Source organism: Stigmatopora nigra, chromosome 21, assembly GCF_051989575.1.
Source record: "Stigmatopora nigra isolate UIUO_SnigA chromosome 21, RoL_Snig_1.1, whole genome shotgun sequence".
Taxonomy (NCBI): Eukaryota; Metazoa; Chordata; class Actinopteri; order Syngnathiformes; family Syngnathidae; genus Stigmatopora; species Stigmatopora nigra.
The window spans coordinates 6,361,341-6,389,213 of NC_135528.1; the positions used below are offsets into that span (position 1 = coordinate 6,361,341).

Genomic DNA, 27,873 nt, shown 5'->3' on the forward strand with positions numbered 1-27,873 from the left:
CCCCTTAAGCCAGAGAAAGGTAGCAAGAATAAGCAGGGCAGTGGAATCTTATTTACTGCCACTTAACCTTTTCCATCTCGCACCATAGTCGTTTCTATTGAGCTGTACAGATACTTAATGTACTGCCTGTGTGCCTTTGTTTCAGCTCATTCAACTCATTGGTAAGGTAATATATATACTCTAACAATAAAAGCCATCTTTTTTTGACCAGACGTCATATTTTATAATTTTATAAACAAAGATCAACTTATACATGTCGTTTTTATTTCACTTTGACCACAAGCAGCTTTATATGTTGTTTTTTTAGGCTATATTTATCTAAAAAAAATACAGAAAAAATAAATTAACAGGAGCTTATTTCTTCTATTGTTTCCTCTTTAATATTACTTTAAATTATGTGTCCTTTGTTAATGAAAAATTTTAAAAAATAGCCCCTCAAAAAGGCAATGTGTACTATACAAATTTCTGTCTATTCTGTGAAGAATGGAAAATTAAATACATATTCTTGTTGTTTTTTTATCTTGATAATTTGTTTTAAAAGTTTAAAAGACCAAAAAAAAAGCTATCAAACAAAAATCTCAATGCCAATTTGAGAATATGTTCCTTTAATATAATGTAATTGTAACAATATTTGCCTGGCTAAGTACATTCCAGTTGATTAATTCTTCCAGTATTTTCTCAGTTTTTAAACCAATTAATCAAGCTAGGAAAACAAAACGAGCAAAATTGAACAACCTATGTATTAAAAAAATACGGAGTAGCTTTTCAATTATCCTACGCCCAACAATATCATCCCACACCACTAAGATAAATATAGTATCTCTATTAACATTACAATACAGCATTGGATGTTATTTTTTTAAGCACTAAGCTATAGCTCAATCCTTTACAAATCCTGACAATAGAAGCGTAGGAATAACATGAAATATATGAAGTGAATAAGACGAATTGTATTTTTCCGTTGATGGGCTAAGGCGAGGGTGGTGATGACGAACGGTTTAAAGATGTCTTCATGAGTGGGAAATGCCAAAGGCTGGATTTACGGCGCAGGTGTCCAATCGGATTCTGACAGGTTTATATGCGGGTAATCTTGGCATGACTCTTCTGGACACTCTTTGGATGAGTCTTGCTTAATTAATGTTCTCTTTGCCTCTGATGCACTCTGTTTAGACCATATTTAATGGCGAGTACTTTAACTGTAGTTTGGATTTACGGGAAGGCTTCAGTTATTTACATTCCGCCTCACACACACATACATATAGTATATAGTATATGACGTTTTAGTGCTGTACAAACAGGGAATGAATTATGTAATTGCGGTGAGTGGATTCATAGTAATTTCTTGTTGAGTTAAAAGGTACATGTGTTGTACAAATACATTGACTCGGCATAAAATGTAGTCTATTTTCTTCATAAAAACCAGATTTAGTTCTGCCAATTACGGCAATGTGTCTGTTTAGAGGCACAAAAATGAAACAAACATTCAACATATTAACTGAAAGGTGAATATTTCAATAATCAACCCAACAAAGTTACGGATTTTAAGTATTTGGCTTTGATTGAATGTTGTGGGATGAAAAAGAGCAAATGGTCATTGTGACTAACGAACGACGGTGGTTCCAATCAAGCCTTTTCACACTTGACGCCAGCAGTGAAAGGTCAATTATGATTGATTCAGGTGAGATGACTTCAAAAATAAAGAAATCCTTGAAAGGCAGTGTAGTATTTGTGCATGATTTACATAGCGAGTGATTACTACAGTGAGTGTGTGGGAAGAAACAAGTTTCAAATGACCTGAAGAGTGTGTGTGGGTGCCAATCAGTAAGTCCTCCAAAGATGCAATGCTTTATGGATTGCAAGGGATTTAGTTAAACAAATAATACAAATATCTTTTTACAGTTGCATTGATTTTTTCTCAAACTGTGTAATGGGTACTTTTCTATTACCGATTTTATGAAGTGCTGCTCAAACATACAATTGGATGTTGTAAATGAAGGTCATTTAATGGGTATCCTGTTTTTCATGACCAAATATTACTTTTGATTCATATATGGATGGCATCCATAGGTACACTATCTGGAAACATGTTTTCTTTTTGAGGCTACATAAAGAACTGAATAGGGATCATTCTCTTAGGCTATTATATCCCTGATTATATGATATTATATGTCACTGTAATAAGAGTGTGTACATATACATTTGTGGGGTTAGTTAATTCATAGAGCATCATATTACACGTTATATATTGCACTCAATGTCTTATACTGCTTAATGACTCCCTGAAGAATGTAATCAGTTATATTTTATATGTATATATATATATATATATATATAAAACATGGAGAATAATTAACATGTACTCTATTGACTTGATGTCTAAGAGGCATTTTTTATTATGTTGGTCTATTCTGTTGAGGAGTTGGAAATATACATGTAAATATACATGATAATTTTGTTATTTCGGCATTGTAATATATTTTAATATCTAAAAAAAAGAATTAAATCTACTTCAAGAGGACTGATGAACTTGTTTTTGAAGTCGCTTATGAAATAAACTGCAGAAGGACTAATGAATGAGCTAAAGGAAACAGGCAGCAATGTTCCCTCATCACAAATTTGCACGCTGTTGACGGATGTTGCCATGCTGACCAAAAAACAACCAGACTATTATTTGTTTTTTTTTTGCCTTGAACAATAATCCAACAACTATGAACAAATCTATAAAGTCTGCTAAAGATATCATGAAAACAAACATGTATCAAGACCCAAGTACAGCAGAAATAGCGTGTTTGTAGCCATATTGCCAAGCAACGTTAGTTGTGAAGGAAAGCTCTTGTTTATAATGCCACATACTGCTTGAATAATGAAACAAAGAAAATAGATTCTTTTGTTTCAGCGGGCAATGGTAAGAAATATAAAGGCTCATATAAAATTAAAAAATAATTCCAGTGAAACTGTGATAAATTATTCGATTTCAATCCACTGATACTCTCCTATTTGATGTATTTTTTCCCAGACAGATGTTCTGTCGTACAATAACTCTGACATGAGTTCACTAGGCTTTTTCTTTCCGACTTCGGTATGTCAGCAAGATGTCATCCGGCCGGTGAAAGGTGAGAAATTATTGAAAGGTGAAGAGAACGAGTTATTGAAGGCTAAGAAAAACGTTAGTGTGAATAAATGATGACAAATAAGACGAGCGAGGAAAAGGTCGGAGGGTAGAGGTTGTCCCTGAATAGAATCCAAACGGTTATTAACTCCATGGCGTTTGCCATATTTGTGTCATGTACAAGAAACCCTGGATGACCCCTCATTGTACGTAGCTGATGATTTCTAAGTCCTTTTTTTAGCAAAAAAAGGAGGTAATGATGCTGTTTGATATCCGCAGTACTAACAAGTGGCACTTGTGCACTACTTTAGCTGCAGGCCGTTTTAAAATGATGCGGCAGTCAGTTAATCGATTACAGTAGCCGCTGACTCCCATTTTTTCCCCAAAAAATCTTTACATTCATTTCAGAGCTGTCAAATATTGACTATTGAACGTAAAAGGAATAAATGTAACCCTATTTTTGTTCCCAAATGAATGGGCTAGATAATCAAGGTGCTTTAGGTAAAGTAATTGTTAAGGAATTGTTCTTTAAACTGCTAAAGGATTTGAAATATTGCAGAAGTGGTAATGTTTCATAACGGTCAACAACAGAGCCTCATTAAAAGGATGTTTCTTTCAAATAGTACAATCATTTGGAAGGGTTTCGCAAAGAGGCTCTTGTTTTGGGACTGTTAGAGCAATAGGAAGTCTTTTATTCGCCATTTGTAAGACAAGTTCAACCTTGGAAAAGGAATTAGAAAACTTCATTTATTTAGAAGGGTCTGGAATTGGAAAAGTTGTTGTTCATTTCCCAGTGGAGAAGAAAAGACAACGCATTTAAGAAGATGCTACTCTAATAACTGGCAATTGACATGCCCCCAACTATGTGAATTACTATAAGGGATAATATCCACTTGACAATGAATCTTTGAAATATGTTCAACACTGACAGCTCCACTCAAACAATTAACCACAAAGGTCTTTACAAATAATCACCCTTTTAAACTATAATGCTAAATATATTCCACAAAAATGAAAAGGTCGTATAGGTTTCACTTATCTAGAGAAAGTGTACTATCACATATGCGCATCAAGCAGTAGAACGCCAGTGAACAAAACTCGGCAAAACGACGGGTTCAGGATGAATTTCAACTTTGCAGAAAGGCAAAATTGAGATTAATTCCTCTTCTGCCTCGCTGATTAATTTAATCCGTCAAGGGCATTAAGTCTGTATCACATTCTTTTAGGCTGCTCTTTAGATCCCATCCCCGAATGAATTTCCTACAGACGGAAAAATTGACCTCAAATAAGACTTCCCCCACAGTTTGCCTCACAGACTGATGATTCCAAATATGTATGCAGATTTACTTAGCCTAATTCAAATATCACTTTCACTCTATCAATTGACATTTTCCTAGCTAATACGGAACACCAAATTTACATGAAAAGAAACTTTTATATTCTCCCTTTACTCTTATTTGTTAAACATCAGGAATCAGGTAAAGATAAAGGTTGTGTTTAACATGTGGTGAAATGATAGATGACTTAATACTAACTCAAACTGATTTAACATAAATACCTGTCTATAAACTGAATTGAGTTTAAGGCTAAAAGAAACAAAGTATTAAAAAATAGATGTACTTGGTTATTTACGTTTAAGGGATAAGCTCATATCGTTTATTACGAAATGCAAGTTTAAGCCGAATTCTATATATATTTTTCAACAATTTGGACTTACCTTTTTAGTCATGTCTGCTGTTATTTTCGCGTCAACTTATTTCTAATTATTAGGAGTGTATATGAAATTATTTCTTACTTTGTGTTGATCTTCAGGTGATTTCAAGTCCTCAAAGAGCCACTGAGTCAATATTTCAACTCTGGAGTATTTCATCTTTGGTTTTCGGCCTTCCATCCCTCCCCAGCTGAGATGTCTGTTCAGATGAAAGAGGCAGAGAGACAGAAAGCAGTTGAAACGGCGTACATCACAGCGGGATGTCGTCTTGTGGGGGGGCATCGCTAGATTCCTGTTAGTTAATCGTTTCCGTGTTTCTCACTTGACGTGGTATGCCGGTGGGATTCGTAGGAATCATCGTCAAACCTTATCGTTTGGGCCGAGAGCGTCACGCGAATATCCGCTGACCCTTTACCGTCACCAGATAGCATTCCCGCAGGAAATACCCGAGCGCCACGTCAAGCGCGGTAAACGCGGTCAAGCGAGGCCAAGGAAAAGTTGTCTTAAAGGCCGAGTCCACTGAGAAAAAGCTCCGAGACGAGCGAGTCAAATTAGGGGAAGACAAAGTCATCTGGTTTCAATCAGGGTGGTAAACAGTTGAGTGTGATGCCGTCTTCTAAATGGAACTCTAATAGGAATCACTTCACTGCAGGAGTGAGGAGGGCAGCCTAATGGAAAGAGGATTGCTTTTTTCACCAGCTGAGGCCCGTGGCGTGGTCCCTTTTTTTTTTTTTTTGCTACGGAATTAACAATTTACATGCCTACGCTCCTTTTCCGTAAGGTGGCTGCGCAACCATGCTTGCTCGGAGGAGGGAAAATGAAGTCCGTGCAAATTGAATCATAAAAAGAGGGCTCGCCTGGAAAACAATCTTGATAAGGAATTTTGAAGGGAATGAGCGAGCGGGATTCTAGTCCCATTTTCTGTCGCATTCCTTTATCAAGAAAGAAAGAGGAAGGATTATTACATTCACTGCACATTCATTTTTCTTCCTTGGACATAAGGTATCGGAATTAAAGCTCACAGGGGTCGTTTCTTGGGGAGGAGGCTGCAAAATATTCATCGCTGGGAACCTGAACGCTCAGTCCCTGAACTACAACTACAAGTAATACTACTCAATTTGAATATTCTGATTATTTTAGTGATTAGCCATTACTGGAGGCCATCTTTAAGGGGTCATGTCCAAAGGTCACACAATTTAGCATTTAGTTTTTTTACCTTGTGGACTTCTTATGAGTGGCTCCAGTTTCTTAACTAGTTCTACAATGTCTTCTGTGTCTTGCTACTGCAATCAAGACATTTCCCGAATACGGGATGAAATAAAGTTCTAACCTAACCTAGGTACATCCGGAGTGGATATGTTTTACAAATGCAAGGATGGTTTGATTGTGTGCAAGTTTCAAACCCACTGTTTCTTTGGAGTGGCTTGATGGTGGGCCATTACATTCTCATTAGTTGAGCTTCAATGCTCAGCGTGTGGAGCACAGCTGCCCTTGATCCCCGAACACGGGCACAATCGGTCCCAAGGGGCCATCTATATTTGCCTAAATATGCCACCTATTTCCATCCCTCATGTTAATCTACATTCGCCCAAGTGTCCATCCATATTATCTGGACATTTTCCTCTTTAATGTCATTTAAAAATCCAACTCTTGGGCTACTATGCATTTTTTTTCTGAACTTAGCCACACTAAAAAGGATAATGGTACAAATACTTTTCACAGATTGATGCTCTGAAGTTCCCTTTTAAATGAAAAAAAACTTTTACCAAAAGAAAATTCAATCACGCGGAATAAATTTAACTATTGAAGAAGTTTTATCATAATGAAATCTTCAGTAGAACTGATTTCTGCGACAAACTAGACTTCAGCTTTGAAAAGCCTTCCTATCTCAAAATGGATTTATATGTTTTGTGTTTTTTGCTGTCTGAAAAAAAATACATATATATCTAATTATAATAATCTCAAACCCTGATCATCTTATATCCTACTCATTGAGTTCAAGACAAGCAGTATCAAAGAACTCTGGCAACCCGTCTAATACATTGTTGGCGTACAAACCCAACCCTGAGGACCATGTATTAAAGTGTTTGGATAGTGGATAATATAGTAAAGCAACATATGATATTAATGGATGTAGAGGTTGGCAGATACCTAATCTTCTCATGGTAGTGCTAATTAAAGTCGGCACCAATGACTTGGCAAGGGAAAACACATTAATAAAAGTGTAGGCGGGAACAGATGTTGTGCTTTGATGAACACCAAGGTTAGCCCATCATATGTTGTCGACTATCATCAAGAGAGCCCAATTGGCTAAAATTAGACAGACTTTTTAATCACACTTTTTACATAAGAGCTGTATGATGATGATAGAGCCGATTTAATCATGCCAAATAGATCTTTTCAATTAAAACAGTCTTGGGAAAAGGAATGTCGTACTTTATTAGCGTGTTTTCCTGAATTATGAAAAAGACTAAAACCTTTACACAGGGTGAGGGATATTGTCCCATGAGATATGAGTGTGTTGCTTTTTAAAGGGAATGCCAGGCGCCACTGGCATTGGCTGTGAATGTTTTAGGCCTTTAGTAGCAAAAACTGTATTTTTTTTAAATGCAACTGCACTTCTACCAAGTTTGCAACAATACACTAATCTATGTATGTTATGAATTTCATATCTTAGGTTTATTTTTATTATTTTGCTAGTTTTAACTGCAGAAAGAGAAGACCCGGGTTTGAACTGTCTTACCCGTGACCTTTAAAAACAGACGCCTGTCACTCGGGATATCAAAAAAATAACGAAATGGCATCCGTTATTGTAATCCATCCAAATACAGGACATGATTGTTATTATTTACATTATTTTTCACATCAACAAGGACAATATTTGCAGCCAGGGAAGAAATACAAGGTCACATGACACTGATCTCTGACAGCAATTTCACGGTTTAATCTCCTCGTTCATGTAAAGTCTTTTTGAACAAAACTGCTGGAATTGAATGATCATTTCATCTTGTTTCCCTAACAAAATATGTAACATGCAGCACTGCTTGTAATGTTTACACAAAACCATACACACACACACACAATGCGGCATGCAAGTTTAGAATTGGAAGCCACTTCATAAAAAGGTGCTTTATTTTTATGCTATTTCACTGATTCATCTTAAATATTTAGCCGCTGCAGAGCGCTGTCTGGGTTTGTAAAGCGCATGAAAAAGTGCGAAAACAAGAAAAATCACAAAGAACGCTGCATCCAGGCAAGTTGTATTTGACAACAAAAGCTCAGAGCTAAACAAACAGGTGACATTTGTTCAAGCGGATTTCGACAGCGTATCACAGCCTCGGCAGTGTTTTGAAAGAACATCTCTAAAGGATATTTTGACTGACTGCATGAATACCAACGCGGAAAAGCCATGTTGAAGAACAGGATGTCTGCGGGTGGCCATTAAATGTTGATTTTTTTTTCCATCTAAGATGACTATATAGTTCCCTACATACTAATTTTTGACTATAGGAGTTTTTTCAATGAATATTGAATATCAAATCTACAATTTTGCCATTTTTGGAAGTCTAGTTTGATATATTTCATTATAAATAATTATAACGCGAGTATAAGTCGCACGTCTAAAAAAATAACAGTGAAAATCAAGTATTAATATCATTTTTTGGCCATATAACCTTTTTTCCAGATATTTATAGCCTACAAAAACTGCTTTTTATATTGTCATTATCCAAGTATAATGAGATAACAGGCTGTCTTGTTTTTGGAGGAAATACTGACAAAAAAAAGTGTTTAAGGTGGTACTTGATGTGCAAGGTTTGAGATTTGTTGAGTTAATATTATAGAGATAAATATTAAGCTCAAAATGGTAAGACCAGGCAGACAAGATTATTATTTTCTGCAATTCTATTCAATAAAATGATTCATTTTTCATTTGTGGAGGCCCTAAGAGAGCATTAGCAAAGGTTTGACCTCAGCTTTTTACAATTACATGTTGTAAGTCACCCAAAAGTCATTCCTTTTATTCCATATATCGAAATCATTTAACCTCTTGGGCCATTCCCTTTTTTTTTTTCTTTTAACCTACGCTTCTGTGCAACTTAATGCATTCACTATACTTGTAAAAAATTGGTTAAAAAAAGCGGATTTCTTTGGAAATATCTCCTTGGGTTTGGCATTCAGTGCCTGATTCAGTTATGAGTCTTCCTTAAAGTGAAAAGGGTGACGAGGACGCATTCAGGCATGAATAATAAAAAGCTCCATCCCATTCAAGATGAAATATACATGAGGATGAACCACTGACTCTACAGGTGCGTTTTGCCAGGAAGCCATCTTTTACATGAACACATGTCGCAACATAAATGATATTACAGAGTTTGAATCAGTATTTCAAGAAATATGGTCAGTATTTTTGATAAAAGGGATATTTTTTCCTATAATAATTATTCCAAAAAATATATAAATCTTCTTATTTTAAATGAATTGCAATTAGCATAAAAAATGCCAACATTTTAACTTATATGACTAAGAAAAATACACATTTTTGGCATTTTTTAAAGCATAAAACGTTATGTAATGGAGGAATTTGGTCACAAGCATTTACCGCTAAAATACCAAATGGTGATCTAAAGAAATTTAAAATACGAAACAGTTAAATGTTCTATTTAGAGTCTTTCAAAGTAGAAAAATTTAAAAGATAACACGTGGCTTATTTTTGTATGTGAATTTGGTAGGAAGGCTAAATGGATTGGAGCATAAAAGGCATAGAATGACTGCAAAGTACACAGTGTGAATACCAGAGATGCCACTAATGATACCCCATTTAGATTTAAAAAAAAACAATAAAAAAAACGTACAAGAACAACAACAATGTTCACACAAAGCCAAAGTAACTTAATTGGAAGTTTTGGTTTATGTAAGAATAACCTCATGTCACATCTCCTCTACAATTGGAAGCACCTCTGCTTTATTTATATTTAACTTCTTGCAAGACAATGTGTGTTGGGCTCATGAGGATAAGTCACTTAATTTCAAGTTTGATTCTTATTTTATTACTTTAGAGCAAGAGATTGAAAGTAATTGATGTCGGTGACGTTTTAATTTCAGGCAGTTTTTCTCACATTGCAAGATTTCCGTTAGTAATTAAGCTGTTAGCATAAGAGGGGGGAAAAAAAGTTTTTTAAAGATGAAACCTGGACGCCTAAATCATTTAGTATTAATATGCTATTAGTTAAAATCCACGGTGAGATGGATAGCAAACATTTGTTTATAGAAATCCATTTGCACGTTTTGATCTGTTTTTTCAAATGTGTTTTTAATTTGGCTTTTGGAAACTAGGCTAGTATGTTGAAAAAAACTAAAGAACACACTCCATAGAGTTGTGTTATTTTTCCATTCAGAATAAATCCCTGAACTGAAGTCTAGGTTCCAATTCCAAGTATTTAGAGCCATGGTCCTTAAGTTGGGGAAATGTGTTTTTTTTCCTAATACAATATTCTTTAGTACAAATGTGGGAGTAAATATAAGAAAATGGGTCAAATACATATATACATACACATATATACATATATACATGTATATATGCATATATACATGTATATACGCATATATACATGTATATATATTTATATACATGTACATATACATATAGACATGTATAAATACATGTAAATATACATATATACATGTATATATATATACATGTAAATATACATATATACATATAAATATATACATATACATACATACATATACATACATATTCATATATATATAAACATATATGCATATACATAAATATACATGTATATACATACATATATACATACATATACATATATATACATATATAAATATACATACATATATACATACATATACATATATAAATATACATACATATATACATACATATACATATATAAATATACATACATATATACATACATATACATATATATATATATATATATATATATATATATATATATATATATATATATATATATATATATATATATATATATATATATATATATATATATATATATATATATATATATATATATATATATATATATATATATATATACACATATATATACATACATACATACATACATATATATACATACATACATACATACATATATATACATACATATACATACATACATATACATACATATACATGAATATAGATACATATATATTCTTTAAGTAAATAAATCCATCTAGTGTTAATGTTAAGAAGTCCACTGTAAACTGAATTTAAGATTTATTTTCTTTCTTTTCTGCGAGACAATATACAAAGTGGGAAGGTGGTTGAAGTTGGCTCCTGAGCCATAGTTTGGACACCCTTGACATTAACGTTTGTTATTTATTGGAGATTTTCCACCAGGAAGAAAAGGAAGGCTACATCAGCTTGGTATAATGGATGGACTAAAGAGGAAAGCAGATTGGACTAATGGATGGTTTATTCACCATCAGAACCAGAAAAGGAAATGCTTATTGCAAAAAAGGGGGGGGACGAGGTCAGGAAGATGCTCTTTTCCGTGAAAGCTTCTCACATTATGGAAAAAGGCCACACGTTTCAGTCAGATAAGCAAAAGAAAAACAGCTTTGACAATGAAGAAAAATACTTATTTTTGCAACGGATATATAATTTATCTGCTACAAGATAAGAGAGTGTGCAAATGACAGAAAAGGTGTACCACCAGAGAGCCAAAATGGAGAATATGAATAAGGGAGGAAGAGCCTTGCAATCTGTAATCCTAAAAAAAAACATCCTGATTAGATTTATCTTCTCCTCTCAGGATTAGACGCTTTGGTGGAACCTTAAACCCGTAAAAAAAAATCAATTTGAACAGGTGTAATATTCACCTGCTGGATCTTTTTATTCTGACAAAGAATTTTATTATTTATTTGTACTTTTGAGAAGTTAAAAAGATCTCATCTTGATAAATTAAATGTGAATATTTAGGCTTTTATGAAAAGAATAGTTGAAAGAACGGAAAATAATTTAGGGTGACTTAACATATACGTCCATCCATTAACTTATCGTATAACAGAATGTTTTTTTATATTGAAAACTAAACAAATCCTCTGCAAAACTACAAAAATAGATGTTTTTCCGGTAGACAAGTGCCAAAAGAATTGTCTCATATACAAAAGCAAATCTCCAAAAAACTGTATTGACAGGGAATGGATTTCTTATTCTTTTTATAAATATATGTTTTCCTCTTCTGCAAATAACCTTCATTGGGTATCCACAATTCACTTAAGGGATTGCAATGTGGATTAAAGTACTGCATCTCCTGCCACTGTTCTTACAAAAGTCAACAATATGCAAACATTTTACACTTTTTTTTGGTGCAATCCCTCTGCTAACGTTAGAACGCTTCAGGTGTAGAAATAAGTACCCGAGGGGGATAAAAACAAAGGACAAAAAAAAAGTACTCTAGTACAAATAAGAGACCCAAAAAACTAACCAGTTATACTATGTAAAATACTATACAATACCCGAAATGTGGCGCCTGTCCAGTTACACACACACACACACATACACACCATTAAAAGTAGTTTAGTAGTAAAAGTTCTTTCAGGGCAAATTGGATTAAGGGTGTAATGTAGTAGTAATATGTTAGGAGCATAAGAAGAGCATTCTCTTGAAACTTTGCACTAAAGGGAATGCGCCTTTGAAAAATGAGCTGCCTGCATTTTGGTTGGGAGACAATTCCCATTCAGCATGGATGAAAGAGCACGGCTTGGATGGGGGGAGGAGGAGGAGAAGGAGGAAGAGGAGGAGGAGGAGAGTGAAGAAGGCTCTACATCCAGAGAGATGATCCCGATCATGATCAGAGCGCATGCTTCGATACATACGGATGGCCGTGTAATATTAAGGCCGATGATGCATAGGATCCTGCTGACTCTATTCTTCTTCATCATTCCCCTTCCCACTCTACTGTCTTTTTCACTTTTCTTTTTCAAATGACTTTACGCCATGAGTCCTATTTTCTCCATATGCTTCACAGCTGCTCATATTTGCAAATATTTTATCTTTACAGTGGATAGGCGGGGCCATGGTCTATAAGGCTAGAAAGGATGCTCTGGGAAAAAGTCTATTAGAACAATTAAAAGGTTGCCTCAGTGTAAGTGAGGTGTCTTGAGATAAGAGTAGTTTTGTGGGTATTACAAAATGCTTATATAGCAAATTCCTGTATTTCTTGGACTCAAAGTAGCATTGTTTAAACTCAAGTGTGACTTAAATATAGTATTTTTTATTCCTCTATGACTACTGAAAGCCTGTTATGTTGTTTAATGTATTTTTTTTAAAATGCCCTCCCAAAAATGTGACTTAATTCATTGGCAATTGAGTTTAATCTTGGAAAATAAAAGTAGCATGACGTTCCTAGAATGGAATATGACCTAAAGAAAGAGAAGTCATGCTGTAACAGCTCACTTTGGAGAAAGCCTGAAGGTCAAAAATATTTTGGAGGCAGAAACTGGGTTGCCATGGTAACTGCAATGCTTAAAAAAACAACAACTGTTGCCGTCAATGTTTGCCTTAATCTTTTGAGATGGTAAAGAAGAAAAGGCAAGTCTATCTGTGCAATTAATCCTGCAGTAGCAAAAACGGTTAAAAAAAGAATGATACCTATCAAAATTCAACATACAAGTCAGTAAATTCGGCTAAAAATAGCTTTAACTTGAATTTATTTTCACTTTTTTTGACTGTACAAGGCACTCGAGTAAAATGACTTGGCATGTTGTCCTGGTTACCCATTTAATGAGAAACAATAAACATGAGGGCCTCCTGGAGGGGCACTATATAAGGTCAGATTTCATGCATAGATAAGATAGTATTGCAAATTAAATGTGTCTATCATTCCAAAAAAATATTGGAAATATCCCTTGGGATGACTTAACTGTTTATATTTATTTAAAAAGCACAGTTTGCAAGGCATGTATTTGGCATGTGGGCGGAAACTGGATTATGATAATGAATATATAAATATATCCATCCCTGTATTTGTTATAGTATGCATTTTGCATGTCTTGCCAAAAAAATATGCCCTTTAAAATTAATTAATTATCACCACAACCTAAAGAAAAACTGAATTTTAAAAGTACTTGCATTGCTTTTTTTATTTATGGATTACAGAACAGATTACTGGTATTGATTTTCTTTGTTTTAATTTAATATGGAGCAATTTTTTAATTGATTCTAAGTCCAATTAGTCATTGTTTTAATTGAGTCACAAATATGACAGATGCAATGGTGTCATTTTGATTTAGAGTGTTTCTATTTAGCTTTATATCTCTGAGTAGTTCACATATTACAGAACATAATCTGAAAAACACTTAAATTCCGACATACTATCTGATTTGCATACTCATTAGCAGGTCATTAAGTAATTACATATTTCCTATACTTCTGTAATGGCTAAATTGCCCCAAATAAGCAAGATCATTATGTAGAAATCCCCTGGTAATAAATCTTTTCTACTTGACAAATTAATAGGTATCCGTCCAAGTCGGGGTCAAATAAATCAAGAAAATATACTGTTGACTTAAATTTGAGTGGCAAAAAATGACTACATAACGTTCTTCTCTATTACCAAAGATTGCACATTGTTTACCGTTAATTTGCACAAAAAGGCAATTGTCAACTTTTATTCACTGTCAAAACTGTTATCGATCTTTCCCGGGTAGATTTATGTTGTCTAATTAAAATACAGTTTGTGACTTTTGCGTCTAGCTCTTTCCTTTTTTTCCTTAAAGCATAAATAACCGTCACTGTCGACAGCCCGCCTTGTTTTTTCCACCCCACCAGGAATGCTAACCTGCACCCTCGCCATCGTCGCACATAGTAATTGCTTCGTTAGATTTCTTCTCCCACCACCATCACCGTCTTGTAGCCCAATAAAATAATTAAATCACGTCACTTTAGTTTATTCTCTTGAAATTACACGACTGAGTCAATGGCCCATAAAAATGTCATTGGACTACATTTTAAAAGTTACATGATTTCAATCAAATCAATGTCCTTTAATTCCGTGTCCTAGAATCCGACTTCTTTACCAAAAACGTCATCGATTTAATTTGCTGAGATTAATTAAATAGCAATACAGCAACAACACAATCGTTGTTTGCGCTCTCGAAGGGAGAAACCGAAGATTCCAAGCTTCCTCGTCTCTTGCCTGTCGTGGTAATTTAAAATCTGTCTTTTGGATACGCTCATTAAAATCCCTGACATACACACACACACATACATACGTGTCTATCAATGCCAAACACTTGTCAAGATAATCTCGCAATTTATGCTGCGGAATCCATGCGTTCAACGCGCGTCTTTCATGTAGAAAGCGTAAGAAATTCCTCCGGCTTCACCATTTAGCTACATGGACGCCGTCTTCAAATTGGAGGAATCCCTGTCAACTGCTTGTCTTCAACAATAAAGATATTTTTTTTTGCGCCTTGATCGAGACATTTGCGTCAACAACATTTCTTTGCATGATTTCAATCCAGAAAATGTTGACAGGCTGCCTTAACCTGATCATTATATGTCATCTGCAAGACTAGTTTCCCTATTTTAGCTCACAGGTTAGCAAAGAGCCAGATGCAGTCATCAAACGAGCCACATGTGGCTCCCGAGCCATAAATTCCCTACCCCCTGCACTATAGACAATAATTAACTTGCTTTTCTATGGAAGTTAACATTCCAGATTCATTTCATACGTCCGTATCATCCTCACATCTTCATCCCGCAACCAAAAGGCCGACAGGCAACACCTTGCCGGACTCGACTTTCCGGAATCCATTGTGTGATTTTACAAGCAATGTTCTGTGGATAATAATACAGCTTTTCCTGAGGGTACCAGGGCAGAGTTTAGTAATCTACGAGCCCTGCTTTATTATAGATGATGTGACACCCGGTGTGGATGGCCACGGTCCATTTATCTTCGCACTATTCCATGAATTGCATCCAAATATGGTTATCTCTACGTCTAAGATATGTCTGGATGGCGAGCACATGACTGCACGACTACTTCTCGCAGTTATGTATGCCCTTCAAACGCCCTCTCGCCCATTGGAAAGGCCAACATACCCACACATACCCACACACAATACCAAATGCATGACCAGTCTGACATATCCTGATATGTTTCACAACTAACCCCTCCCCTATTTTAATAAAAAACACATTGCCACAATGTCGGTGGGTGACAAATATTTTACATGCATTGCTAGAAATGGCTAAAATGCTCAAAGCGATGATTTAGATTCATTTTAGGTTTATCTTAAGGGGTAAAAACTCAAAAGCATGAATCAATGTTTTCCTGTGACATTAAGTTTTTATTTTTTATTTGATTTATGGGCCCCTGGTAGTAGAATTTTGTCGAAAACGTTTTGGGGAAAGAGTGTCAACTGATTGCTGACAGAAGCCAATCAACACAGCTCAATAGTTCTCGTGGGGAATTTATATTATTAGATGAAGAAGCTGCATTAATTCTTGCTCCATTTTGTTCTGATTGTTATTCATGAATCCACTTTTATTTCTCTCAGAATAAATATGATGGGATGTTGGTTGTTTACCATATTTTTCATTAACCCTATCATTCTATTGGCCCACTGTTGATGATGACATACCTAATGTTAAACAAAATATATTACAATGCATTTAATCAAACTAAATTATAACTTCCATACCTTTTTTTGTTCTACGTACTAGTTTTCTATTGCATCTTATAAAAATAGGTCATGTCAGTTGTCACAATGTCTTTTCTCCACTTTTTCAAATTCCAAATGGCAGTTTAACTTCTCTCGCAGTACCAAAATAAAGAGCTTTGTCATAAACCTTGCAATATCAAAGTGTCATTTCACAATGGCACTTCAAGACATAACTCCACTTTACCACAGACATGTCTTCTTTTTCTAGGCAAATAAATCATTAAGACTTAGTGACATCGCCGTCTTCATCTTTCGTTGCCAATTAAGATGTCAGACAGTAATATTACCCACTTGTAAAAGACAGTCAAAAGGCGTTTTTACTGCATTAACTTGCTTCTTTTTGGACTTTTCATAGAACATTGTTGCTTTTCTTGTTTTGGAGCTTTGTAACTTTGACATTTACGGAAAGGTGAGTTCAAATGGAAGGAGAAAATGGATGTATATTGGAAGATAAATTATAAAAATGCATGCTCTTCAAGAAGAGGAATTATTGTGAACAAGAATATGCAAGTAGCAATTTTAAAGAGTAGAATTTACCCAACTGGATGTTGGTGTTTCTTCACAAAGTCCCATTGTATCTGACTATAAGAGAGAGGAAAAATTGTCTCTTGAATTTGATATCCTTGCCAAATCGAAAGACTTCCTCATTGATATAAAACTGAACATCCTTGATCTTGGATCTATGCGCCTCCACACGAACAAGTCGGCCTCGTACCTTGTCGTCATTGCCACTATAAACTTCCTGAAATTCAAAATTCCGTGTCATCACTTTTTTCCTCTATATAAAGTTGTTCTGACGACTCTTTAAGTTGCTTATAGGAGGAGAAAATGTGGAAATTTACGGGCTGCACTGGCAAAGTGAGGATGTCTCTGGGGTTGCGAATTACTGCAGCTCACTGACTTAACACGGCTGGGGATGGAAAGTAGCATGAGGAAAAAAAAAACAAAAGGGAGAGGAGGAGGGAAGCTGAGTGCTTGTAGCCAACGGAGGTTGATGTGCTCATTTCCCTCCTCGTGCATGATCCAGGTGACAGGTAGTGGTGCAGAAAATGGCAGCTCTCGCAGGGCTCCTCCCAAGAGGGGTTTCACCGTCATTCGCAAGTGTGTGCGCAGGTGCGAGTGTGTGCAAAATGTTTTCTGTTTATTTGTGCTCATCTCGCCATTAGATGTGGGATTGCCCAGATTACAATATAAGAAATTAGCATATTCAGTGTAATTGACTGCAAGACTAGCAATTTAATCCACAATACAACACAATTTCGGATTCATATATGAATGTGATGTACGGATATTGAAGTGTGTTGGTATGGTATGGAAGCTAAACAGAATGTCTATACATGGAAAAGAAATGAGTCTAAATAAAGTTGTTGTTGTTTTAATTTGTTTTCGATTGCATTGACCATTGGAGAATTTTCTGCTCGGCTAGATAAAGAGGACTCATGCGCAGAAGGGTATGTGACATGAACACATAATGTGATACTGTTCATCCAGCCAGCTGAGGGTTTGTTTTTTTTCTCGGACGTATAATCAATGGTGCTTTTAGAAGTATGCTTATGAACCCATTTGTTGCTGGTTAATTAGCCGGGAAGGGTCTTGATCCCAGAACTTGAGACGTTTGGCATCTTTTGAAGTCTTTCTGATTTGATTGGCGAGTTGCTCTAAAGTCTGGTATTTTCTTTACAAGGTCATCTGGGCCAAAAAAAATTCACACAGTATAATTTTCTAACCAAAGTGATATTTTTAGGAGGAAAACATGGACAATTAGCATTCTGTTCGGTGTGTTCCTAATAAAGTGGCCATGATTGTATTAAGAATCCCTGTAGTTTATAATGAAGATGTAAGAATGAACAAATTTCTTGGAGAATGCGACAAAGTACGCGGTCTAACACCCAATAGGGATGCTTCATCCTTTCACCCTCGCTGCCTTCTTTCCAATTCCTCTAAAATTCAGCAGTTAACCAACACCCGGCTCATAAAGCATTTCACCTGCAGAAGTCCATTTCCAGTCAATTACTCCCACTAAATCATGTTCGCCAATAAAGAAAGAGGCCATCCCTCCAACAGCGGGATGTTGCATGCAGCTGCTGCAGCTGACTAACCATGCCAGCCATAAATCTAGATTTCCCCGTGCTAAGTCGAGCATGCCAGGCATTATCGCGGTATAAAAACGGGGCGGACGGAACAAAAGTTCCTGTCCTTGACTTCTTGCCTTGATAAGATTTGAGAGATGACACACTACATATCGCCACGAGTGACACACAAAGGCGCAAAAGTGTGAGATACTTGACAAAGTGCGACGGAAAGAAAGCCAGAGCGAAAGACAGAAAGATGAGTGTTCTCTAATGTAATTGCCTTCGCTACTTTATCATAAATGAAGCGCTCATGTGCAACGTTAGCTTATCTCACCCAACAACCATTCCATTGCAAGTATTAATCTCTCAAACGAGACAAATGATAGACAGTCTTGGGCTAATATCAATAAAAGTCAGCACCTACCAACCAGTCAAAAGAAGTCCAAAAAAAAATGGAATTAAGAAAGAAAATGGTGCAAAAGATGTGTGCATGTGATTAAGCGATTAAAAGATTGCAGGTCTCTTTGAAAGCACATGATTAATATGGAACACCTATTTAATATTGATGTGTGTGACACGATGGCAAAGGAATGAGCAATTAGAAATAAATTAAACTAGAGTTCAGACTGTAAATGGTTTGATTAAACTTCACATAAGACTGAAGCCTTTACATGAAATTCACAGTTCATATATTTGCTAATTCCGGAAGTCTATGAGGTGGACGATGCCGTAACTTTCAAGAGACTTGACTTGAGGGCACATTGTCCTATCTGCTTGACGTTTGCATTAATGAGGCTATTACAGACCAGAAAAAAGCCGGATACGAGCACTTTTGGTCTTGGATTACGTTCGACTTTGTACTCAACGGGAAATCATATTTCAAAAAGGGCAGAACGTTCGCTTTGGTGTTTTATACGGAAACTATTACGTATCTATTTGTAGTAAGTGTCAAAATGGTGACTCATACATCACAGTTCTCCTGAAATTGTAGGCTTACTCTTGATGAATAGTGTTGGTCCAGTATTTCTGATGTCATAAATAAAAAACTACTGGGATTTGCCTTTGTCAAAACATCCCCAAAACTTTCCCCAGCGAGGACAGGTTTGAATGATGGAAGTTTTTGCCGCCCTCCTTTCTGTATTTCGACAAGTTCCAGGCAAGCGAGGGCTGGGACAGCCAGATGTTTGCTGACCTGGAAGCTTACACTTAGCAGCAGCTGTCATCCTATCGTACAGGACCAACGACAGAAGCAGTTTTAGTTGGAAATCTCTCGTTTGGTTGCTTTCCTTTCAGCAAACAAAGGCATTAACATGCACAGATGCATGCTGACCACAAATGGCTTCTGACGTCCTCCCAAATAATGGCTGCCGCTCTGCCAAACGACCTATTCCTATCACCACAAATTCCACCGGTGAGAGAATTGAAGTTGTTGGGAAATGATCAACGGCACTTTGTGTTGCTCTCAATATTTTATCTCCTTAATTGTTGTTTACCAGGCAAACCTGGTTCTCAAACAGAAAATATTAGCATTAACCCACACACTATCGGCATAGTTTTTGTTGAAAATGTAGTTTAAACCAATATATACAGTTGCCATTCATCTCTAATGTACACGTTTGTCTATAATCTATTAAAAAAGTAACAAATCCAGATTCCTATCATACATATAGTCAGGTTTGCGGGGTGCTGTACCCTTTCCCATCTAAAATGAGGCAAAAGACAAACTACACCCTCGACTGGTCGCCAGTCAGTCGTAGGGCACACAAAAACCGACATCCATTCGCACAATTAGACCACCACCAAGCGGGGATCAAACTATCAGCACCAAAAACAAGTGAAAGAACCATAAATAACTATAAATAAATAATCCAAGAATAATACTTGATTCATGAATAACCTCTAAAGGGATGGATAGTTTTTGCACCTGGTGCGATATGGCGGAAAGATTGAATTCCCAGGCACCAGCCCAAACTGGGTTTTGAGTAACACGCGAGCAATGTCGGGCCCAGATGTCTTTGCTCCTCAGCTGCTGTTTGGCTTTAGCTGACTGGCGGAAGCTCAACATCACTGACATATTTGAACATCTGAACAGGGAGCCCACAGATGGCATCCCATCCTTGCTTGTACAGTCGTCAGGCAAAGAACGTTATTCAAAGCGTCAAGACCAAACGGATTCGCAACACCTGGATGTCAATTAACAATGGCAGGCCACTCCCTTTTTCATTCTGGATTGGTGAAGAACATAGAGTTCATCTTTGAGAGTGGACAAAGTACATTAAGTCAGTACAACTTCTTAAATTAGCATTTGCTATCACCAAGGTTGGTCAAAAATGTCAATTTATCCATTCTTTTTGGCCTCTAAATGCATATTTCAGTTAAATACCCTATCACAGCAGGACTAGTTTGTCAGGAATCGCCTATCGGTCTGTCATCAAATGATTTTAGTTGTAACGACAACCTAGAGGTTGACCTAGAGAATTTTGCGGCTCGACCTCTACCTCCCAGTCACGTCCTCCGATTCCCCCCACTCGGATCCCCCAACGGTTTCTCCGTCTTCCCCCTTGGTAAATGCAGACAATTGGGCCAAATGTCAACGTAGAATTAATGTCAACACAACACATTTGTATGCCTAAAACAAGCCGACAGATGTTCTATCATTTTGTCCTTTTCTCCTCTGAATTCCTGGCAACAAATCAGCATGTTGTTTCATTCCATTTCATTTACAATTTGCTGGCAATTAGCAGAAATGTCCCGCTACCTGATGATTAAAACAAAACACATTGATAAGGTCGCCTCTGTTTATTAACGCTGTTAAACGCTAATCTGGCCGCTGACGAGTGCCTTGCATTTCAAATAAATGTTGGGGCAACAACCACATTGGAATCACCATTGGAAATGAGAACAAAATGAGAAAAATTTACTTATGGCTAAAATTGACAGATTATTTTACATATGTAAGGAAAACACACCATGTAGAGTACTTAGAAACAAACAAAATCTAGTTTGGAGTGACAAATATATTTCTAAAACCCAAACTTTTGCCCTTGCGACTGTTTCACTTCTGATAACAACATAGTCTTCACTACACAACCCGTTTACCCACCCACCCAACGTGAATATTCAGACAAATAGCCTTGCTACAAATGGCTCCCAAGGTGGCAGCAGAATAAAAAGATGTTTGCATAATTTTCACACTTGGTTAAAGGATTACTTTAAACATTTTCCTAGGTTAAAAGCACATCGGCAGTCAAAAAATAAATAAAAATGGGACACGGTCCTCAAGATAAAGTACATGACTGTGCTCGGATATGCTTCCAAAATGAACAAGAGGTGGAAATCTCAGCATGCTTGCAAATGCCACATGTTGGCAAGCAGGGATCATCAAAACAGCCGGCAGCAAAATACCTGCACTTCAACCACTCTGTCTTTTCTTTGTTATTGCTATGGACGCATTGCAAGCTCTTGTTGGGTAGTTTTTCATACGCGGCTCTTCAAGCAAGGTTATTTTGGAGATGACAGTTGAGGTAAAAATCAAAAAAGAACATTTGAGCTTTGGCTGAGGCACAAAGTAAACGGATTGGGTGAAATATTTGAGAACACAAAACAGGTTTTTCGCAGATTAAGATCTGAACGGATATATATACACATATATTTTTAAAATGATGCATTAGTATTAGTTAAGTGATAGAGAATTTAAGGAAAGCATCAAAACTTTATATGAAGTCTGCTCAATTTAATTTAATCAGCTTCAACCCTCAAAAAATCCCAAAACATTTGCAATGGTTTTGGATTGTTCAGGTTTACAAAATTCTGGACTTTACAGACCTCAATTCTAGGCCTTGCCTTGATTGTGAAGTCTAAGATTTTATCCCCTGGCTATATAATTAGTTAATACAAAAGTAGATTCTAGTTTAGAACTATCAATTGTAAAAGCAAAGCATGGATTCAAAAAGATTTGCTAAAAAAAAAAGATTAAAAGAAAAACTACCTGCCCATTAGGAGTGCAAGAACATAAACCATTTATCTCTGCTGGTATAACAAAAATCTCCTCTCAGTCTTGCAAAAAATGAATTTATGAACAAATGTAGAGTAAAAGTTAAGTGTTTACCTTGATTAGACACTGGAAAAATGACGCAGCTGGGTTTTCGGGAGGTGCATTACTGCCCAGGCTTATTTTCTATGTCATCTTTTACGCGGGTGACTTTGCTGCAGCATCTGAAATAGTAAAAAAGAATAAATGAATGGCTGGGTATCAGGTGCTGAGATGCTTCTTTGAGTCCACAAATGCAGTAAGTGAAAAGATGGCCAGAATCTCATTTTTTTCTAGGTTTCATCTTATTTCCCATGTCTGATGAAATAAAAACTAAATGGTACCAAGTCGCACTCTGAGGATAACAAAAACGCCAATGCTTCCTAAAGAATAGAAATAGCACTAAAAGAATGCAATATTGTTAAGTCTCCTTTGTTAAGCAACATTTTGGATTTTTTTGGGACGACATTTTTAGAGTTAGCTCCACTTTGCAACCACCAAGATCAATACCTGAACAAGTAAAAGCTGTTGGACCAATTTTAATTTCACAAGGACTATTGAGTGATGAATTAAGGTAGAAAGAACTCTTTGGCAAGTTATTTTCGACAAAAACTAAAACAAATCTTTACTAAAAGGACAGCAATTTGCAAGTTGACAGTCAAAATTGTTCTATATTTTTAACAGGGACTTAAAAGTTTGCTAACATTTCATATGGACTACCCACGCATTAAATAGATAGTTAATGTTCAATTTGCTTAGCTCAAGGGAATTACCATAGTGACCTTAGAAGAAATATGGGAACTATTGATACTACATCTTATGGCCATATCAATATTGTCATGTCTAATTGGTGTTATATGATGGACTGTCACTTTCAAGGTTTCCAAGTCCCACTAGCTGCTAATAAAGGGCCGGTAATGATTTTTGATAACATACCGAGAGTATTCGGTCAATTCTGCTTCAATAAATATTGCATAAGTTTCACTTTCTTTGCTTCCATATCTTCTTGTATTCTAGTGCAAGATTATTGTTACATTCATATGGATTCATTGTGCAAAAATATAATAGACATGGCCGCCAAGCCACTTGAATCTGTATTGTATGGAAATTGCAAATGTGGTGAGGGTCAGTGATTGTGTTAAGGTCATGTTACAAGCATACAAGCCAAGCTTGTTGACAGAATACAGTGCACTTGTACAATTGTTCACAGTTTTTCCAACAGTATTGTTCCCAAACACACACACAAAACAAAAATGTCACCTACATTTTTCTCTCTCTCACTCAAGAGAAGAACACACACACACACGGTCGCACAACTCTCTATATATGCACTTAAATGGAAACAAACACACAGATGGAGTTGTTGTTCGTGTATAGATGTGTAATGGCTTTGTGTCAGAATGTAACAGATGATGCCTAACAGGGCCATTCATCCCCATCTCTAAACATCCTATCCCTATCCAAACAGTACCAAACACCGTCTGGATAAGAACACAGAAAGAGATAAACACAACAATCTAACACACACAAAAGAGCCTATGAGTGTGTTAATTAAAAAATCAACAAGACAGGTCCTGAAGCCACCTAAAAATATTGAAATATAAGATGTAAACACTTTGATGACACTGTTTTTTTCGTCGCATTGTTATTTGGTAGCATTGTTATCAATTGCAATACTGCCTTCATTTTAGCTTAGGCTCTGGATCAAACTATTTCCATTTCCAGCTCCTCTGTCTTGAGGGCAAGGGGAGAAGCACACGGAACTGGAGTACAGATCAATCAACTGTCAGAGTGCTGTACACCTGATGTGAAGTAGGCCCTCGGAGATCAAGTCCGTCAGATACGGAAAGAGGATTCCTGATTGGAGCCGAGGTTTAATGGTAGTGAGAGTGGAAGAGTCTCACGGCAGCCTTGGGCATCACATTCGGGTGTTCTGCTTCTCCTTGCTGCTTTTTTGGAATGAACACAGTCAATTGTCTCATACCCAAAACCCAAATGTTTTCATCAGGTGCACTGTCACAAGTCAGTGGAGGCATATGTCGTTTTTTCAGTGTCACAACAGTAGACAAAGCTAAAATCGGATTGAAACTAGTTTGTTTTTCGGATTTACTGTAAAAAACCTATGCGTAGTTGTACGATTGGTTGACAAAAGTTCCAAGATATACCATGTCTACAACTCAGTCAGTTATAGGCTTCAGCACCCCCATTCGAGATGAACAAATTAAGTTTTCTGTTAGATCTAGAATCCTTTAGGTTCTCTGGAATAGTAAAATCACTACTTGGCTTGTCTGAAATTCATAGCTTGTATGGCGTTTGTCTTTCCTGGTGTTGATGGCAGGTGAGGTTAAACACAGTACACACATTTCCTAATAAGCAGAACAACAACATACAGAATACAACCCAATTAGATTTGAAATACACAGTCTAATATGTAGTGTATGCGGAATTAGAAAAACAACTAAATGGATTACACTCAGTATTAAAACCTCGCCTTGTGCCTGTGTGGCAGTCGTTGATTAAATGCCCTTGTTAGCATGTACATAGGCTCATATGTTTCTGCAGTGCCATTGATAAGGGCATTGTGTTGGTACTTGCTAAGGGGAGTTGGCTAATTAAAAGCCAGTGACAACCAGATTTAAAGAACAAAGCCGTTGGTCTCTCTGTTGTATATTTGCAGACTCACAAATTGTTGTTCACCGTTTCATCTTTGTCTTTCTACACTGTCATAAAAATTCAAGGGGAACCCAAAGGTTTATAAGCAAATAAATCAACAGCTTTTGTTTGGTTGGAATTAACTTTTCAGTAGTTGATGTACTTCTACAAAAGTATAAGTATAACAAAGGCACAAGTATACGATTTTTACCAATTATTGAACATTGAATGCAACTGATACAAGGTTAAGGCTAGTTTCAGAATTTTAGTAGAAAGAAAACAAAACAAAAACAAAGTAGACTTGGTGCCCCATGCTGGGCGACGAGCATGGCATTGATTTCATTTTAGCGAGCGCCCAATCGTCAAACTTGACAAATCGTGTTGATGTGCAAGTCAAAGAAGTGTGAAGCTTAACACTAAAGATAAACGCAAGCGTCACGTAATCTAAACAAACCCATTACGAAAATAACCAGCCGTGCCAACCCCAGAGTCTCTCTTGGCGTCGTAGTGGGGGGGACGGACACAATGAAAGGTGTGCCCAATCAGCTTATGGCATAATCATGGAAATGGATTGCAGATCTATGGAAGGAGAGTTTGGGATTAGTGGAGGTGTTGCGGTTGAGGATGCAGTTTGCCTGACACAAATAAGTGATACTGCATGCGTGTTATGTCCCTCCACAAAAGGGATCGATAAAGCATTACAGCCATCTCAGAAGGGGAGAACATGTTGCAGCAATACAACTGGTTATGGTCAAAATCGATTTGGAACGCCTCCTCTTTCACAAATACAAAAACATATCAGCTTTAATAGAATAACACGGACATCCGAACGAAAGAAGGAATTGCATAAACAAAGCCTGCACAATACCAGGAAGGAAAATGTAGTTTCAGAAGCGACAATGGTTAATAGTATGGAAACTACACCTATAAATACAAACTTGAATCAAGTACCATTCTTAATTCGACTGCGAAATATTTGGCCAAATCCTTGATAATAACAGCAGAAAGAAAACCAGAAAAGCTACTTTTACCTGCATTCCAAACCAATGATGTTGCCTGAAAATATGCTTTACAAATTCAAATAAATCTATTTACTATAGTTGCAGGATTTAGCTGTGGGAAAACAACAACAAAAACAAATCTATAGGTGGTAGGTTTGGGTTTTGTGCAAAAATCACCAGACATTTCTGTCATGCCAGGCATGGAAGACAGAAATATCTAAGGGATTTTGACAAAAGTGCATCTATTGTGGGTCTATGGGCACATTTGGACACGCGTAGAAACACAAACAAACAAACACAGCATGAGGCCTTAATGACATGATTTGAGACAGAGTTGGCCGCAATGGGGAAAGTCATTGTGGTCTTACATCAGGTCTGAAGTAGCAGTTTTAAGACAAAGTGTTAAGAACGTGCAGTGAATAAGTAGAATGAGTATGGCCATGACCACACTAAGAATCTAAGCCCACCTTCCTGACAGCTTTCTCATTAAAACACAGCTTTTCATAACTAGAAGGAAAATCCATTCCTATCTTGCATGAAAGGGCATTATGTAAGTGTATAGCAAAGAAACGATACTCCTTCTATATGCTCTTACAGAAATATCTTCATCCAGGAAGAAAAATATGAGTTAATTTGGTAAAGTACGCCTTTGCGGCTGAAATATTTAGCAGTTTATATATATTCATAACCTCATGAACTGTCTACTTAGCTTAGCGAAATACATTTCCCCCTCCTTGGAAAGAGGTGTTTGCATAAGGAATAAAGTTATGATTGGCCCAATTAAAATAAGCAAAGATATTTCAAGAAGGATAATAGGAAAAATGCATGGAAAAAATATCTGTTTATGAACCAGTTCGGTCGGCTTTTACACATTTTTTGAAACATATTAAAAATAAGCAGTGCAAAGCCTTGAAGCTACAAAGAATATACAAAGTATTTCTTAGAGAATAAGTCATATGTGGATTCCTAATCCGTGTTAGGTCATTTTTGTACTTGGATTGCGTGACGCATAGTAGGGTCGGGGTCCTGGCTAATCTCCTTCAGGTGGGGACCCGGTCCCCCCTTTCTAATAGACAATCAGCGTCCCGTATCAGGCTGACATTTTCACCCTCTTGGCTGATCAATCTACTTTGTCAACATTTGGCGGCCATGTGTCGGCCCGTGATTGCGTCTTGACCTTTTTGCACCACACGCGCGATAAACACAAGACGGCGAAAAAAGCCTGCCCGTGAATGTACCGGTCTAGATGTTAATTGAAGTTATTTAAGCCTATTAGGAAACAAAAGTCGACTTAGTACGCGGCAAGAGGGCCAATGCCACACCACATGGCAGCCAATTTTGGGGAAGGAATTATAGAAGAGGTTAGGTCCAATTCCCAGCCACCATGAAAAGACTTAATGATGCCAGGTGTTAATATTTGACAGTAAATGCTTTTTTTCAAATGTTTTATTTACTGATTGTCTTTAAATGGCGACAAAAAGAAATACTGGTGGTCGTTAAAAATCACATTTTCACGACAGATTTTAAACTGTCGGTGAATTTGCCATGGCAGCCAAAGTGTCGATAAG

At 36.5% G+C, this 27,873-nt stretch overlaps 1 protein-coding gene across 1 annotated transcript in view; it reads right to left on the reverse strand.

Annotated features, from left to right (window-relative positions):
• The window catches only part of adgrb2 (adhesion G protein-coupled receptor B2), a 197,035-nt gene that overhangs the window by 130,084 nt on the left and 39,078 nt on the right, over positions 1 to 27,873 (reverse strand). Inside the window, exons 2-3 of the mRNA XM_077742875.1 lie at positions 22,731 to 22,837; positions 4,905 to 5,019 (exon numbers count right to left, since the gene is read on the reverse strand). The gene's annotated coding sequence lies outside the window, so the exon portion shown is untranslated. The remainder of the gene's footprint in view (positions 1 to 4,904; positions 5,020 to 22,730; positions 22,838 to 27,873) is intronic.